General features: G+C 39.3%; 1 long non-coding RNA gene across 2 annotated transcripts; it reads left to right on the top strand.

The window, feature by feature from the left end:
* The first annotated feature begins 293 nt into the window (after window positions 1–293).
* On the top strand, window positions 294–13,012 carry LOC124988847 (uncharacterized). 2 transcript variants are annotated; one of them, XR_007109506.1, is made up of 3 exons: window positions 294–648; window positions 9,509–9,702; window positions 12,541–13,012. It is a non-coding gene; the product is annotated as an uncharacterized LOC124988847 (long non-coding RNA). The 2 variants fall into 2 exon arrangements; XR_007109505.1 differs by having other exon boundaries at window positions 296–648; window positions 9,509–9,684.
* The last annotated feature ends 855 nt before the right edge of the window (window positions 13,013–13,867 follow it).

Here is a 13,867-nt window from a genome sequence, read left to right as displayed (position 1 = left end):
GAGGCGGGACTCATGGAGTATATACACAATCTGATTGGTTAACCTCTCTGACACCAAATTGCGAGTATCCAATTGGGAGCCTGTTTTTCTTCGGGTTTTCCGCCGGGCGTCTCCAGGTGGCGGGAAATATGCCATCCGGGGTCCTCTGTTTCTCCCCTCCCCGCCCCGCCCCTTCGAACTGGAAGGCTGACGAATGGGGTAGAGAAGAAGCGAGCGGTCCATGCTCATCTGGCCGCCGGAAGGAGGGACTCTAAAAGACGGGGAGAGCGCTGCATTCTGGGAGTTGTAGTCCTTTCCTTTTTCCGGATCTTAGTACTGAGTTTTTCTTTTTTCTCAAGCTGCAATTTGGCTTGCAGCAATGTCTAGTTTAATCCGGCAGTGGGACTTTTCTTGAAAGTAAACTAACCATAAGAGAATTAGGGGTTTATAACGCAGGGAGGTGAAAACATAAAAGCAAATGGGTTTTAGAATGTATCCAAATCATAACAGCCCTCAAGTATGGCGGGGAGAGTGGATTTTGAGAATGTGTGGGATGGAAACTAGAATCAGCATCTGAAGGAAAAGTTTACTTAACGCAGGACCCATCTGTTATCTGAAGAGCGTTGCTTGAAGTATCCTATAAAAACAGCAGGACACGAGGACTGTGAGGTATGTCCCCCGCCCCTCTAGGACCTCCTTGTGTGTTCTCATACAAAATCCGGGACGAAGCTACCTCACCATCTTACTTGCAAACCGGTGAATTAAAGGCTTTCTTCCCTTATAAAAAGATCACAGTATTCTAAATAACTGTCGTGAGCTAGCTAGAGCGATAACGGACCAAACACTAGTGTTTTTCCACGATGTCAGAATTTGTTGAATAACATTAAATTCTAGGCTGTACCACCTTCATCGATGGCAGTTCAGCGAACACTTGTAGGTCACCTGATAAGTCATAATCCAGGCAAACACAAGTTCTTTTATTCCAAACTTAAAGGTTAAGAAAGGGTTAAGGCAGTCCCAGGGGTTCAGGAGGCTGAACTGAGCGCAAAGGCAGAGAGCAGATAAAAATGTAGGCGGTCTGATAAGATTAGAACTAGCCAAAGAACTTGTTCAGGGTCGCAGAACTGTCAAAGGGCAGGAACTTATTGGCCAACGTCTGGACAGAAAGCAGTTTCAGAGTGTCAGCTTGAGATGTCAACTTGGAGTGGGGCGGGTGGTCCCATGGGCAGGAGAAACTGCTCTGCGGACGCCAAGGACAAAGAAGTTACTCTTTGTGGCAGTTTTCCTGTACAAGACTCATGAGGAGTGACCAGATGATGGGGTCAGGGTTTCGCTGTATGCAGACTCCGGTTGCTCCTCCTTTTATGGGCCTGAATGAAGGGGTTGCTTTATTTGGTGGTCTGGTGTGTTCCATAAGCTCATGGGCCTGGTTTTTTACATTTGGTTTGATACAACCATACATCCATGTGCTTCTGATGAATTCAATAAGTTCACAGGTGGTCTTTTTTTTAGCATGATAAATTTATCTAACAGTTTGTGTTTTGGGTTGTGCCAGGCAGTTGATGGTTGTTTACTTTGTACAAACAAGGTATAGAGTCATTCCACCTCAGCACTTAAACTCAAAGTAAAGTAGCTCAAGGCACGTTATTGCTTTATAAAGTGGAGTAACTTCGGCATAGTCTAAGAACTACTGTTCTATACATATGGAGTATCAAAACATGGTACCATCCTGCTGTCGACAGAAACTTAGTTTACCAAAAAATTAACACAAGAGAGAAAAGGTGTTTCATGCTACCATTGACTAAATATCAATCAGTAATTAAGATACTGTACAACAAGTCTGAAATTATAATTTTTAAGTTATCAGTTGCATATCCAAGTTTTTTGTTTGTTTTAGACCTTGGAGGATTTTTTGCATCTTTTAGTTTTATTTTTGAGGCGAAATTTGTATGCAATAAAATGCACACGTCTTAAGTGTATATATAGCTCAATTAATTTTCACCTCTGTACATCCCCATGTAACCACTCAGTGCACAATAAAGAACCTACTCATTGCCCCAGCATATATTTTTAATTTTACTGAACAAAAAGCTAAAAGATCAGATTGTTTAATAAAAGACATTTGGTAACTCTGTAACTGAAATTTCCATCAACTGATTATTAGCTTATGTGTGAAAGTGTCCAGGACTATGAACTGATAAATATCCTAAGTATAATCTGCCTAAACAAAGTGTACATACCATTTATTTGTGTGTGTGTGTGTGTGTGTATTTATGTCTTTCTAGTTATCATTATTCAATTCATAGTTACTACATGTTTTGTGCCATTGTAGTGGGCAGATGAATTGATCCTTAGTCAAAGAAAAAAGGCTGTCACTTGACTGCTCACTTTAATAAAAAGCAAAATAAAAGAAAACAAAAAAATTAGAACAAGGATCCTGTTTGCAATTATTTAGTAAGAAGTAATTACTTATTAATCTAAGAATATTTTTATCACTTGATCCTAACTCATTTTATGAATATATTGGATACAATACTGATAATAATCTCTGCTCTAGAAACACCTTGAAATTAACACTAGAACCAGGAAGCTTAGTTCAAATTAGCACAGGGATCAAGTCATTTGCAGTGAAAAGTCCAAAGGATTAACAGTCTGTCATTTTTTATTCTTTAGTTTCTTCATATAGGAGATGAGGAAATTAAATTAGAAAATTTCTAGTAAATCTGTTCTACTCTAACATTTCATTAAGCCTATGGCAAATTTAGAAACTGTATAAAGACAAATTCCATTTAATGAATTATACCATGGTCCTTGATAAAAACTTGATTTGCCCTAATGTCATCATCTTTAGCCATGAAGGACACATAGATATTCAATTGGTATTTCTCCCTGTTTTCATGAGGGCATGAGATCATTAAGCAGAGAAATTATGTTTCCTTGGCTATCTCCCATGCCTTCAAACTGCCCACAGAGAGCAATTGGGTTGTTCTTAACAAAGAATTAAGGACATTTGTACATATTTAATTTAAAATCCAGGTGAGCTTAGCCAGTGTCCCTCCCCTCTATTTCTGACTCAAAATGAAGAAGTACATATTACTTAATGAAGGAATATATCTGCTCAAATTCTTGCTTTCCTCGTATTTGTTTTCTTTCTGCCTTAATGGATCCAAGACAATTGCCAAGGCTAAATAAACGCTAGGGGGCTCCCTAGAGTACAGAATTTGCAAGAAGACTGGAATACAGAGATTACAAATTATATATAATATTTCCAATTTTCCATGTCCTCAGGGACCAAAAAGTACTCAATGTCACAAAAAAATAGACATTACTAATATTTCCTAAATGACATATATTTTTCCCTAAACCAATGAACAACATTTTATGTTGCAAATATTTCAGACAATTCCCTGTGGTTAATAACTTACTTTAGGCCCTCAAGAAATTCATTATCAGTTCTTCAACACTTATTTATAAGCCACAAAAGCAGAGAGGTTAGAAAAATCTATGCTTCTGGGTGCTAGGGAAGTTTAAGGAATAACTCAAAGAGATGCAGGCTTGTCCCAGCCAAGTAGATCTGTTTTCTTCTGTGGTGTGAACTGGTCAGAAATTTCTCCAGATGTACGGTTAGTTACTTCCTGGCTTCTCTGCTTATTGGCTGTGTGACTACCGGCAGTTTACTTAAGCTCTCTGTACTTCAGTTTCTTCTTCCAAATTAGGCTACAAGTAACATCTAGCTAAAAGAATGATTCAATGAAGTGATAAGGGATATAGAATATTGAGAAAAATGCCTGGTGTGTAGTAAGCATTAACATTAACTGTCAGTACTGTTGATGGTATTGGTGGTTGAAGAGGGGGTCAAGAGATGGGAAGAGAATGGTGACAAAGCACCCTGGTGCATTCTGGAATAATTCAGACAAACAAACTCAAGCCACCTTCCCACTCCTACCAAAATCTTACAATACAATCAATCCAGACACTTCCTTGAGTAAGACCTTGTCTACTGGAAATCCATTTAGCTAAATGAGTAACTCACAGGGTTTTATTTGGCTCCAATTCTACCAGTTTTAAAAGCCATCAGACACATTCGTCCCATGTTTAAGGAATATTATGAAATATCCAGTGGCCTCTGAAATCAATCGATGTGTCTTCTGAAAGTCTATCGGCCTTTCTTTTGTCTCTGCTCTCAGCTATGCCCCAATCTTTTATTCCTGGAGTCCTTCGGGTTAGAAATACTAAAAGAACTGGAAGATCTAGGATCCAAAGAGCATCACGATTCTGATTTTACCATTGAATTTAACAACACATTTGGCCTGCCAACAATTTGTGATTCATTGTCATTTGCCAACATTAATTTCAGCAGTTTGATTTCTTAATCCCTGAGAAATCATCTCCATTCTTCATTGCACAAGTCTTTACTGAGTGTTTTACTCAGCTATTTCACTGCTGACCTGACCAGCACAACTGTAGAGGAGGAAATATTTGAGGGCTTACGGTGTTATGGGGCACAACTTCAGAACAGACTGATCACTACCGAGAAGTCCAAATTTTGAGAGTCTTTATTAAGCCAGCCAGGTGACTGTCTCACACAAAGCCCCAAAAAATGGCTATTGGGAGAACAGCCCTGACCACAGGGTTGTAGGGGTTCTTATACCAAAAATCACATCAATCATAAGTGTCTGTTGCTATGATTTTAAATTACAAACTAACATCATGAGATCGACAGAGGGGGAAATGGGTCACCTAGGTACAAACTAAAGAATGGTTACTAATAACCACTAATAACCATTTACATGGTACATTGGTTTGGAGCAATAGGGATCAAAAGAGAGCAATTTTTTATTACATAAGAATTGTCATTTTGTATTGTTAAACATATCACACTAAGTAACTGATGATGGGTACAGAGGGGTATTCCATGGGAAAAACTTATTTCCTATATAACATGGAGTCTCAGAGCAAAATGGAGTCTGTTTAGTCATTTCCCTTATAATCTGGCCCATAACATTCTCATGGAGCCAGATCTGTCAGGCTATTACAATGGTTTCAGAGGTTTTAGTCCATAGAAGGCAGGCTCCATTCCTCAGGGCTTGAGGTGCGGCTGAACATCAAGGTGGAGTGTGTAGCAGAGGGAAGCAGCTCACATGAATTTAGGGAGCAGAGAGAGAGTCTCTACACTCAAGATACAAAATATATACCCCAAACCACACCTCAATTCCAATCTCCTCCAGTCACACCCTACCACTTCAGTTACCACTTAGTTAATCCCTATCAGGGGATTAAATCAATGATTAGGTTAAGACTCCTACAAGCCAATCATTTCTGAACCTTATTGCATTGTCTCACATGTGAGCTTTTGGGGGACACCTCCTATCCAAACCATAACACTGAGGATCTGTTTGAAGAGCTTTGCTTCAAAGTTTAGAGGCACGGATTGCAGAAAGTAATTATCAAAAACTAGTAGAGTGAATACAAAATGGCATGTGAAATTCTCCAATAATAACTCCATATGATTTATTTGCCTGGATTTGTCAAAATTTTGCATTTATTTATTTATTGGTACTGAAAATAGAACCCAAGGGAACTCTCCCACTAAGCTACATCCCCGGCCCTTTTTATTTTTTTATATTGTGACAGGGCTTGCTAAGTTACCCAAGCTGGCTTCAAAACTGCAATCCTCCTATCTCAGCTTCCTGAATCTCTGGAATTAAAGGCATGGGCCATCGGTGGGGCTCTAAGTGTGTATTTGTAAAAAGATATAGTCTGTTAATGTTACAAAATGATGAAGATACTTAATTATATCAATCCACCAGACAAATATTATCTGAACATCTGTATACCTAATTCTGTCCTGGATGGAAGACTTTGGATCAGTGTTGGTCAACAAAAATAGAATGCATTATACATTTTAAGTTTTCTAGTAGTACTTAAATAAATGTTTTTATTTTAAAAAGTAAAAAAAAAAAAATAGGTGAAATTAATTCAGTGAGATCTTTAATTTAACCCAATATAGCTAAAATATTACCATTTCAACCTGTAATTAATATAAAATGCTTTAAGGAGATATATTACTTTTATGTCTTGACTTTAAAATCCAATTTTTAAAATCTCAATTCATACTAGCCACATTTGCCTGCTGGCTACCCTATTGGGCCAAACAACTTTAGAGTATAAAATCTTTCTCTTGAAAGAGCTGATTTAGCTTGAAATAAGAGCACTTACTCATTGAGAAGTACTATGTACTGGCCACTGTGCTAAGCACTTTACCACATAGTCTTATTGAATTGTTACCACACCTTGGGAGATTGTTATTTTTCATCCTCATTTTACAGATGAGGAGATTGAAGTTTAAAAGATCCTAGATGTCCTCACCAATAAGGGATGGAGGCATGAATAGGACCTGGGTCTATGTGGGTTCATCAAACACTGGTTAAGAACAAATGAATATGTTCAGATCCAAAGGCAGAATTTGGCTCATAAGATTCAGTAGAAGTTAAATATTAAGTAAACAGATATTTTATATTTTAAAATATTTTGATCAATTGAAAACATGTTATAGGTCTGGTATAAAACTAAAACATCATTTGCAGTAATAAATAGTAGGTATAAATTTGCCCAGAAGTGATAAGGAAAGGTTAAAGAATTTAGCCCTCCATATTCATACGCACTGTCTCTGTGTATTCAACTTACCCCAGATGGGAAAAAAAATGTATTTTTATCTGTCCTATACAAACTTTTTCTTATCATTATTCTCTAAACAATACATAGCACCTACACTTACATGCCGTGGTATTTACATAGTATTGTTTGGGGCATTATAAGCAATCTAGAGATGATTTAAAGTATGCATAGGTTCTATGCAAATACTATGCCATTTTGTATATGTAACTTAAGCTTCCAAAGCTTTGGGTGACTGCAGCTGGAACCCATCACCCTTGGATACTGAAGGACCAAAAAGTGGGCAGTGTTACCTCTGGGGAGATGCAACAATGACATTTCTTGTAGCCATGGCAAAACACTTGGGAGGTACCAAAGAGGCCAGAGTGAAGGGCTGGAGGGAAATGTAGGTGTAGGGCAGGACTGGAAGCAATCAGGTACATCAGATCTGACTCTAAAGGACACTGACCAGCAGAGTAGGAAGACTGTGCTTGATATAGTGGGCAAAAGGGAACCATGGAAGGCTTTGGAGCAAAGGATAGACAGTATCAAAGTTGTACTTTAGGAAGAGTGCTCAGGCTAAAGCATGTGTAGAATGGATATAATTTTAATCACATAAAAAGAAACAAGGCAAGAAAGGGTGTTCAAAGAGAAGTCAGGAACAAAAAAAAAAATGAGGGTGAGACATTTCAGGTGGAAAACTGCCCAAATTGAAAGCTACATATTTGGATAGAAGGGGGGAAGGGTAAAAATTAGACACAAGACTCAAGGGCTTATAGAAAGCATACAGAGGTTAATGATCTTTATGTAGATCTTCATTTAGAATGAACAGTTGTTTCGTAGTTAAGACAAAAAGAAAAAGAAATTTGAGAGACAACCAAATCTCCCGAAACAGCATCACTAAGGAGAGGAATACAACCTTGACATTTAGTTTCAAAACTTTGTCTAGGACATTATGGGAAAGGAAAAAAAAATTATATTTTGTTGAGCAAAGAACATATAAATTATATGTTTTGCCTTTTTAAGGCAAAATATATGTATATTATACCTAAATCAAGTTTATCCTAAAACTCTAAGCAAAGGAAGTAAATCAACTCATAAAATTTTTAAAAACTCATGATTGCAGCTGGAGAGAATCGGGGTGGAGAGCCAGTGCTACTTCAAAGTAAGTTGAATATTAATTTTAATTAGATCCATACCTTTTGCCTGAGAAGCTATAGTTCCTGTCCTCAGCATTCACAATCAGCTTGAGAGAAGCCAGGGTTTAGGATGAATCAATCTTGCTGCATCTTCTACTCTCTGAACATTTGACAAAATATGAGCAGAATTTGAAAAATATGTGTAAGACACTGCAAGATATAATCTGCAGAAATTGTAGTATGGATCACTCACTTGCACAGTAGTGAAATATAGTAAGTCACCTCCCCTTCCCCACCAGAGGTCCTACTCAGAGTTCCCCTTCAGCATCTTATTACATTCTTCCAACTCAGTTGTGGAATCTTCAGATAAAAAGCAATACAAGCCTTCGTTGTATTTCCAATCCTCCAGTATTCTATTAATTTTAGAGAGGGTAGGAAAACCATTTTGGGGGTCATAAGGATCCATACAAAGATCTCTGTCTGAGAAGCTTAGAGATTTAATGTTCACCTCTTCTCTCAGCTTTTCACTGGATTCTTTGATGAGCCTCCAAAAAAATTACCTCTGATCTGAAACCAAACCCAATGGAAATTTTTCCTGGCCTGTGTCCATCTGGTTAGCCACCTGTTTCTCTCTATGCTAATTCAGGAAGGGGATCTGAGAAAGCTGGAGGTATTGGCTCAGAGCCTTTGAGGTCTGGGGAAGGTAGCTTTTTAAATAGTCATTCTTTATACACTGTCATGCACCAGTGCCATCCTCATTACTTAGAAATGCAAAGTACTACAACAATGTCGATTAAAAAAAATCAGTGAATGTCATGCTACATACTAGAATTTCAGGGCTGGAAATCAACCTACTGACCGTTTAGTCTAAAGTCCCATTTCATAATTTAGACAACTGAGGTTCAGAAAAATTTGGATATAGTCTAAGATCAACATTATTTAAAACAAAGAGGATTTTTTTAAGGTGGAGAAATAGAAAAGAAAAAGACCCTGAAAGAGAGGTAGATTTGAGAAAATCAAACATTTATAATTGAGAAATATATTTATTAAAGAATAAATTAATAATCTAGTTAAAAGCAGAGTAGACACATTTGAAAGGAGATAAATTAGAAGACAGAACTGAGGATATCGCTGATAATGCAACAGAGTAGGGGAAGGAAAATATGACCTAAAAAATAATTGTATATTCTTTGTTTAGGTTATATATCATGTTTCTATAAGATATATAACCTAAACAAAGGTTAAAAAAAAAAAAGGTAAGCAAAGAAATTGGTAAACATTACAGCAAACCTAAGAAAGACTCTAAAACTCAGTGCTGCTCATAATGACCAGTACGATAGGAGTAGAAACTAGATGGAAATAACTAGCAATGTCTAATAATTATTTCTTCAGTGATGGAAATGTTCTAATATTTTCTTTGTTCGTTATGGTAGCCAGTAGCACATGTGGTTCCTGAGCATATGAAATGTGACTGCGTGAATAAGGAAATTTTTAAAATTTTATTTAATGTCAATTTCAATTTAAATAGCCACAGGTAACTAGCAGCTACTATATTAGACGGCACTACTTTAGACAATAATAACATTGCAAGTAGCCAGAGCCAAACAAAGTTTAATATTCTCAGGTCTTGGTGTTCTTTGGGAGGAGAACAGAGATTATGGAATAAGTTATTCATGTTACAATTCAAGGATAAGGACTGGAAAATTAAAATAAAATGTATCATTTCCATGTTGTAGGGGGAAAGAAGAAGGAAAGCACTACAATACACCGAAGACAGGAAGAGGTAGAAGAAAGAAATCAGAGAAAAGCATGGAAATAACACAAGAAATGAAAACCAGGTTTATTCTCACAAAGAAATACAGAGGTTTAATGGAACTCCCATATCAGGAGAAGACTGGGTGAAAAAAATCAGGTAGCAAAGATATTCATGGTATGAGACCTTTTATGTGAAGTTTTAAAGCATATAAACTTACTATTTTATTAACATGGAAATGAATGACACAGACCCACTTCACTGGCTTCTTCTGGAACCAAGAAAGGGGTGTGGATCATTAGTTGACTCCAAATAGTTTATTTTAAAGAAATATTTGAAACACAGATGATAAAATGTTAATGTGTATAAAATCTGGGTGATGAGTATGGGTTTTCAGTTATTCTGTTTGAAGCTGATAATAGTTGCAAATTATTATCTTTTGGAAATTAAAATTAAAATTCAAAAGAAACACATTAAACCAAACCATCCAGATACTTTTTTTGTCTGTGTTGGGCTATTTCTATCTGATGGGTTTAGAAAGCTCGGGAACTGAACTTGATTTCATATTGCTTAGGAAACTTTGGTTCACAAAAATATTAAGCAAACATAATGAACCCTCTCCACAGCTGAGGGCTGAGGAGCCGGGCATTCGAGTTCCACCGAGAGATTTTGTTTCCTTAGAATAGGAGTCAGTAACTTACTTAACACTGTGTTCTATTAGTGGAACCAGTTGGTACTCTTGAGATCCATTGGATGGCAGTGGGAGAGGAAGAAGAGGAAAGGAAGGAAAAGGGTAGGGGGCACAGGAAGAGGGAAGAAGGGCTATGGTGGAGGGCTCCCAATTGCCTTCACCAAGAGAGCCACCAGCAACATATACCTGTAGAGGAAAGTGGGATGGAATGACCTCACCTTCTTTTTATTTATTTATTTTTGGGGGCGGGTACCGGGGATTGAACTCAGGGCACTGAACCAGTGAGCCACATCCCCAGCCCTATTTTGTATTTTTATTTAGAGACAGGGTCAGACTGAGTTGCTTGGCACCTCACTTGATCTCACCTTCTTGCTTCAAGGTTTTTCTGTGAGTGCTTTTATTTCATTACAATTAGCGTTTATACATCTGACTCTCCAAATGAACCATGTTTTATTCTTCTTACCTGGACTGCACACTTAGCACATCATCTGACATGGAATTAAGGAATGTTTGTCAAATTAATAGTGAATACATAATTTCAAATCATAATTGATTTCTTGACCTCTTGTTCTCATTCAAACCACTTCCTTTGGAGCTGTAAGACCTCCAGATTTCTCTGTTATGTTTTTTCCTGGTACTGCGGATTGAACCCAGGGGTGCTTTACCAAGGAGCCCTTAATTTTTAATTTTTTGAGATAAGGTCTCACTAAGTTGCTGAGACTGGTCTTGAACTTACCATCCTCCTGCCTGAGCCACCCAAGTGGTGGGACTTGCAGGTGCACACCCCCACACCTGACCCAAGCTTTTCTCTTTTGCTTTATGGCATTCAAGGGTCCCTCTTTCAGGACATCAAAATTTGAGAACTTTAAGCTTTTCTTATCTGCGACTCCTCACTGGAACATTTAAACCAGTTTCTTGGTGGCTTACAGGTGCCTTGTCAGGAAGAGGAGGAAGACAGACGAGAGTGTCTGGAAACAGGAACTTTCTGGAGTCCTGGGGGTGTCACAGATACCTGAGGCTGAGACTAACCTCATGAGAGCTGTGACAAAGAGCCGTAGTGGAGCTGATGGAGAGCAGGGTCATGGCACTTCCGAGTTCTTATCTTTCCTCTCCTTTTTTCAGGCTGAAGCTGGGGGCTCTACAAGCATTACCGCACACTAACCCTGGCCTTCCAAAGTCAGTTCTGATCTTCATGATAACCATTCCCTTTGCAAGAGAAATCAGCTGTGCTTACAGCTGTGGGTGGTACTGTCTTAACAAAGAAAGCAGTCTGGCCCAAGATATTTCTGTCAACTGTGCTGTGAGAACCAGTCTGTTCCATTTGATTGCAGCTTAAGGATTTTCCAACAAAGATGTTGGGTGCACCCCATCTGCTGAAGGGCGGCTGGCCCTACCTTGAACCTGCCTCCTCTCCATGGCCGGCCAGTGCATGACCTGCTGGCCTTTCAGCAGTGAGCTGTTCAGGAGTTAGATCAAAGAGGGGTCAAGTCAGGAGGAAGGCTGACTGTCACTGGGATGTTTGAACAGTCACTGTACTCTACGATGAGGCAGACTCGTGTGGGTGCACAGTCACCTAGGGCTTACTTAGAAGTCTGCTGTTTGCTTCAGAAGAGGACAGAACTGACAGGTCCATACTTATCTCTCCTTGTCAACCAACAGGTCTATGCTTATCTCTCCCTGTCAACAGATTGGGGTAGCTGTGGCTGGACAAGGAGACTCCTTGTGTGGTAGCTAGTCTCTCTAGGTCCTGCACAGTCTGTGGACTCTAGGTAGATAGCCTAGGTGGAGAGGAGCCAGTAGAACTATTCTCTGGTTCCATCTCTCCCTGCCATAGGCTATAGATTGAGCAAAGCAATGGCAAAGCACAGGGCCCAGGACATTAGCAAGCTCAATTATCTGGAGCCTCCACAGCATTTTCTGTTATACCAGGAGCTTCACGGATGACCTAAAGGAGCACAGAAAGCAGCAGCCTTATCAAATTTTGCAGCAGTGGGGGCTTCTTGGGGGTTCTTTCCTCAGTAACATTATCCCCCCTCTATTGCCAGATCAGCGGCTCTCTAAGGTAGAAGTAAAAACAGGGTGCAGGGTCTTTCATGTTAAGTCTGATCCTCCCAGGAGAGAAATACACCAGTCTTCCTGTCCCCTCCTGGAAACTACTTCATAGCACAAAGGACTTGTCACATGCTACCTAAGAGACTTGACCAGACTTTAGCCTGACTTCCCACTGCACTGGAGTGTGCTCTTACCTTAGTCTGTGCTGCTATAACAAAACACCTGAGTCAGGGTAATTTATACAAAAAAATTTTTTTTTTTTTTTATTACAGTTCTGGAGTTTGGGAAGTCCACAATCAAGGCATCAGCAGTTTGGTGTATGGTGAAGGCCTGTTCTCCACTTCCAAGATGGCACCTTGAGCCCTGTGTCTTCACATGGCAGAAGAGTAAAAGGGGATGATTGCTGCTTCCCTCCAGCCCCTTATGAGGGCACTAATTCCACTCATGAGGGCTCTGCTATTGGAACTTAATTCCCTCCCAAAGGCCCCACCCTTAATACTATCACACTGCCTGTTAAATTACTACACATGAATTTAGCGGACATTTACATTATAGCACTTCCTAAAGGTACCCCCAGCTCCCATGCTGAGTCAGCTCAAGAAAGTTCATGCAGCTATACTTTAAGGCGAGCAGCTTCCCACTGCCTTGCCCTTTCGCCTGGTTCTCCACCTCACCTTGGGCCTGACCAGTGGAGTCAGCTGTCTGTGGACTGAGACCTCTGAAACTGAGCCAAAATAAACTGTTCCTCCTCTACGTTTGCCTCGTCACTTATTTTGGTCACAGAGATTCCAAGCTGACGAACACAATGACCATGAGAGAGCACCCCGCCTGAGGTCATCTCTTTGTGGTTGGAAGCAGGAATGAAATCTACAACCACAGCCTCCACAATACCCAGCTTTTCAGTGCTAAGGATCCAGCCCAGGGCCTTACACATTCTAGGCAAGTGCTCTGCCACTGAGTCACAAACCCCCTGCCTTTCCCCTCCTTTTCCTTTAGAGAAATTTGCAATTTTAATGTGGTCAATAACAAGGTAAACTCAAGGTAAGGGAACTGAGGCTTTTAACTGAAAGATCCTTATATGAAAGCAGTAATGATTTGGGTTTTTCCTTATGTTTCATTCTACCTTGGCCTTGAGGCTAACAGGTGTCTGGATCAGGGCTTCTAATGATCATGACTGGCCCTTAGCCAAGAAGAATCATGGTCCATGTCTGTCTCCTGGTTACCCTCTGGTTTCTTCTGCCATTTTCATTCAATTCAAGCAACATGTAAGGGTCTACTTTATGAGCAGGCATTATATGAAGCACAGGGTATTCATTCATATAAACATGCACATCATCTTTGGAAAACAATATAGCAATTCCTTTAAGAATTAACAATAGAATAATCAGCAATCCCATTTCTGGGTATATACCCAAAACAATTGAAAATAGGATGTCAAAGATATATAGTCACACCCATGTTCATAGCAACACTATTCACAATAGCCAAGAGGTAGAAACAACCTGAATATCTGTTGATGGATGAGTGAATAAACAAGATGCAGTATACACATGCAGGGGAATACTATGCAGCCTTAAAAGGAAGGAAATCTTGTCACCT

The sequence above is a fragment of the Sciurus carolinensis genome, chromosome 7, assembly GCF_902686445.1.
Source record: "Sciurus carolinensis chromosome 7, mSciCar1.2, whole genome shotgun sequence".
In the NCBI taxonomy this organism is placed as follows: domain Eukaryota; kingdom Metazoa; phylum Chordata; class Mammalia; order Rodentia; family Sciuridae; genus Sciurus; species Sciurus carolinensis.
Note: the sequence above shows the minus strand (reverse complement) of the source record. Positions and strands in the feature narration are given on the sequence as shown.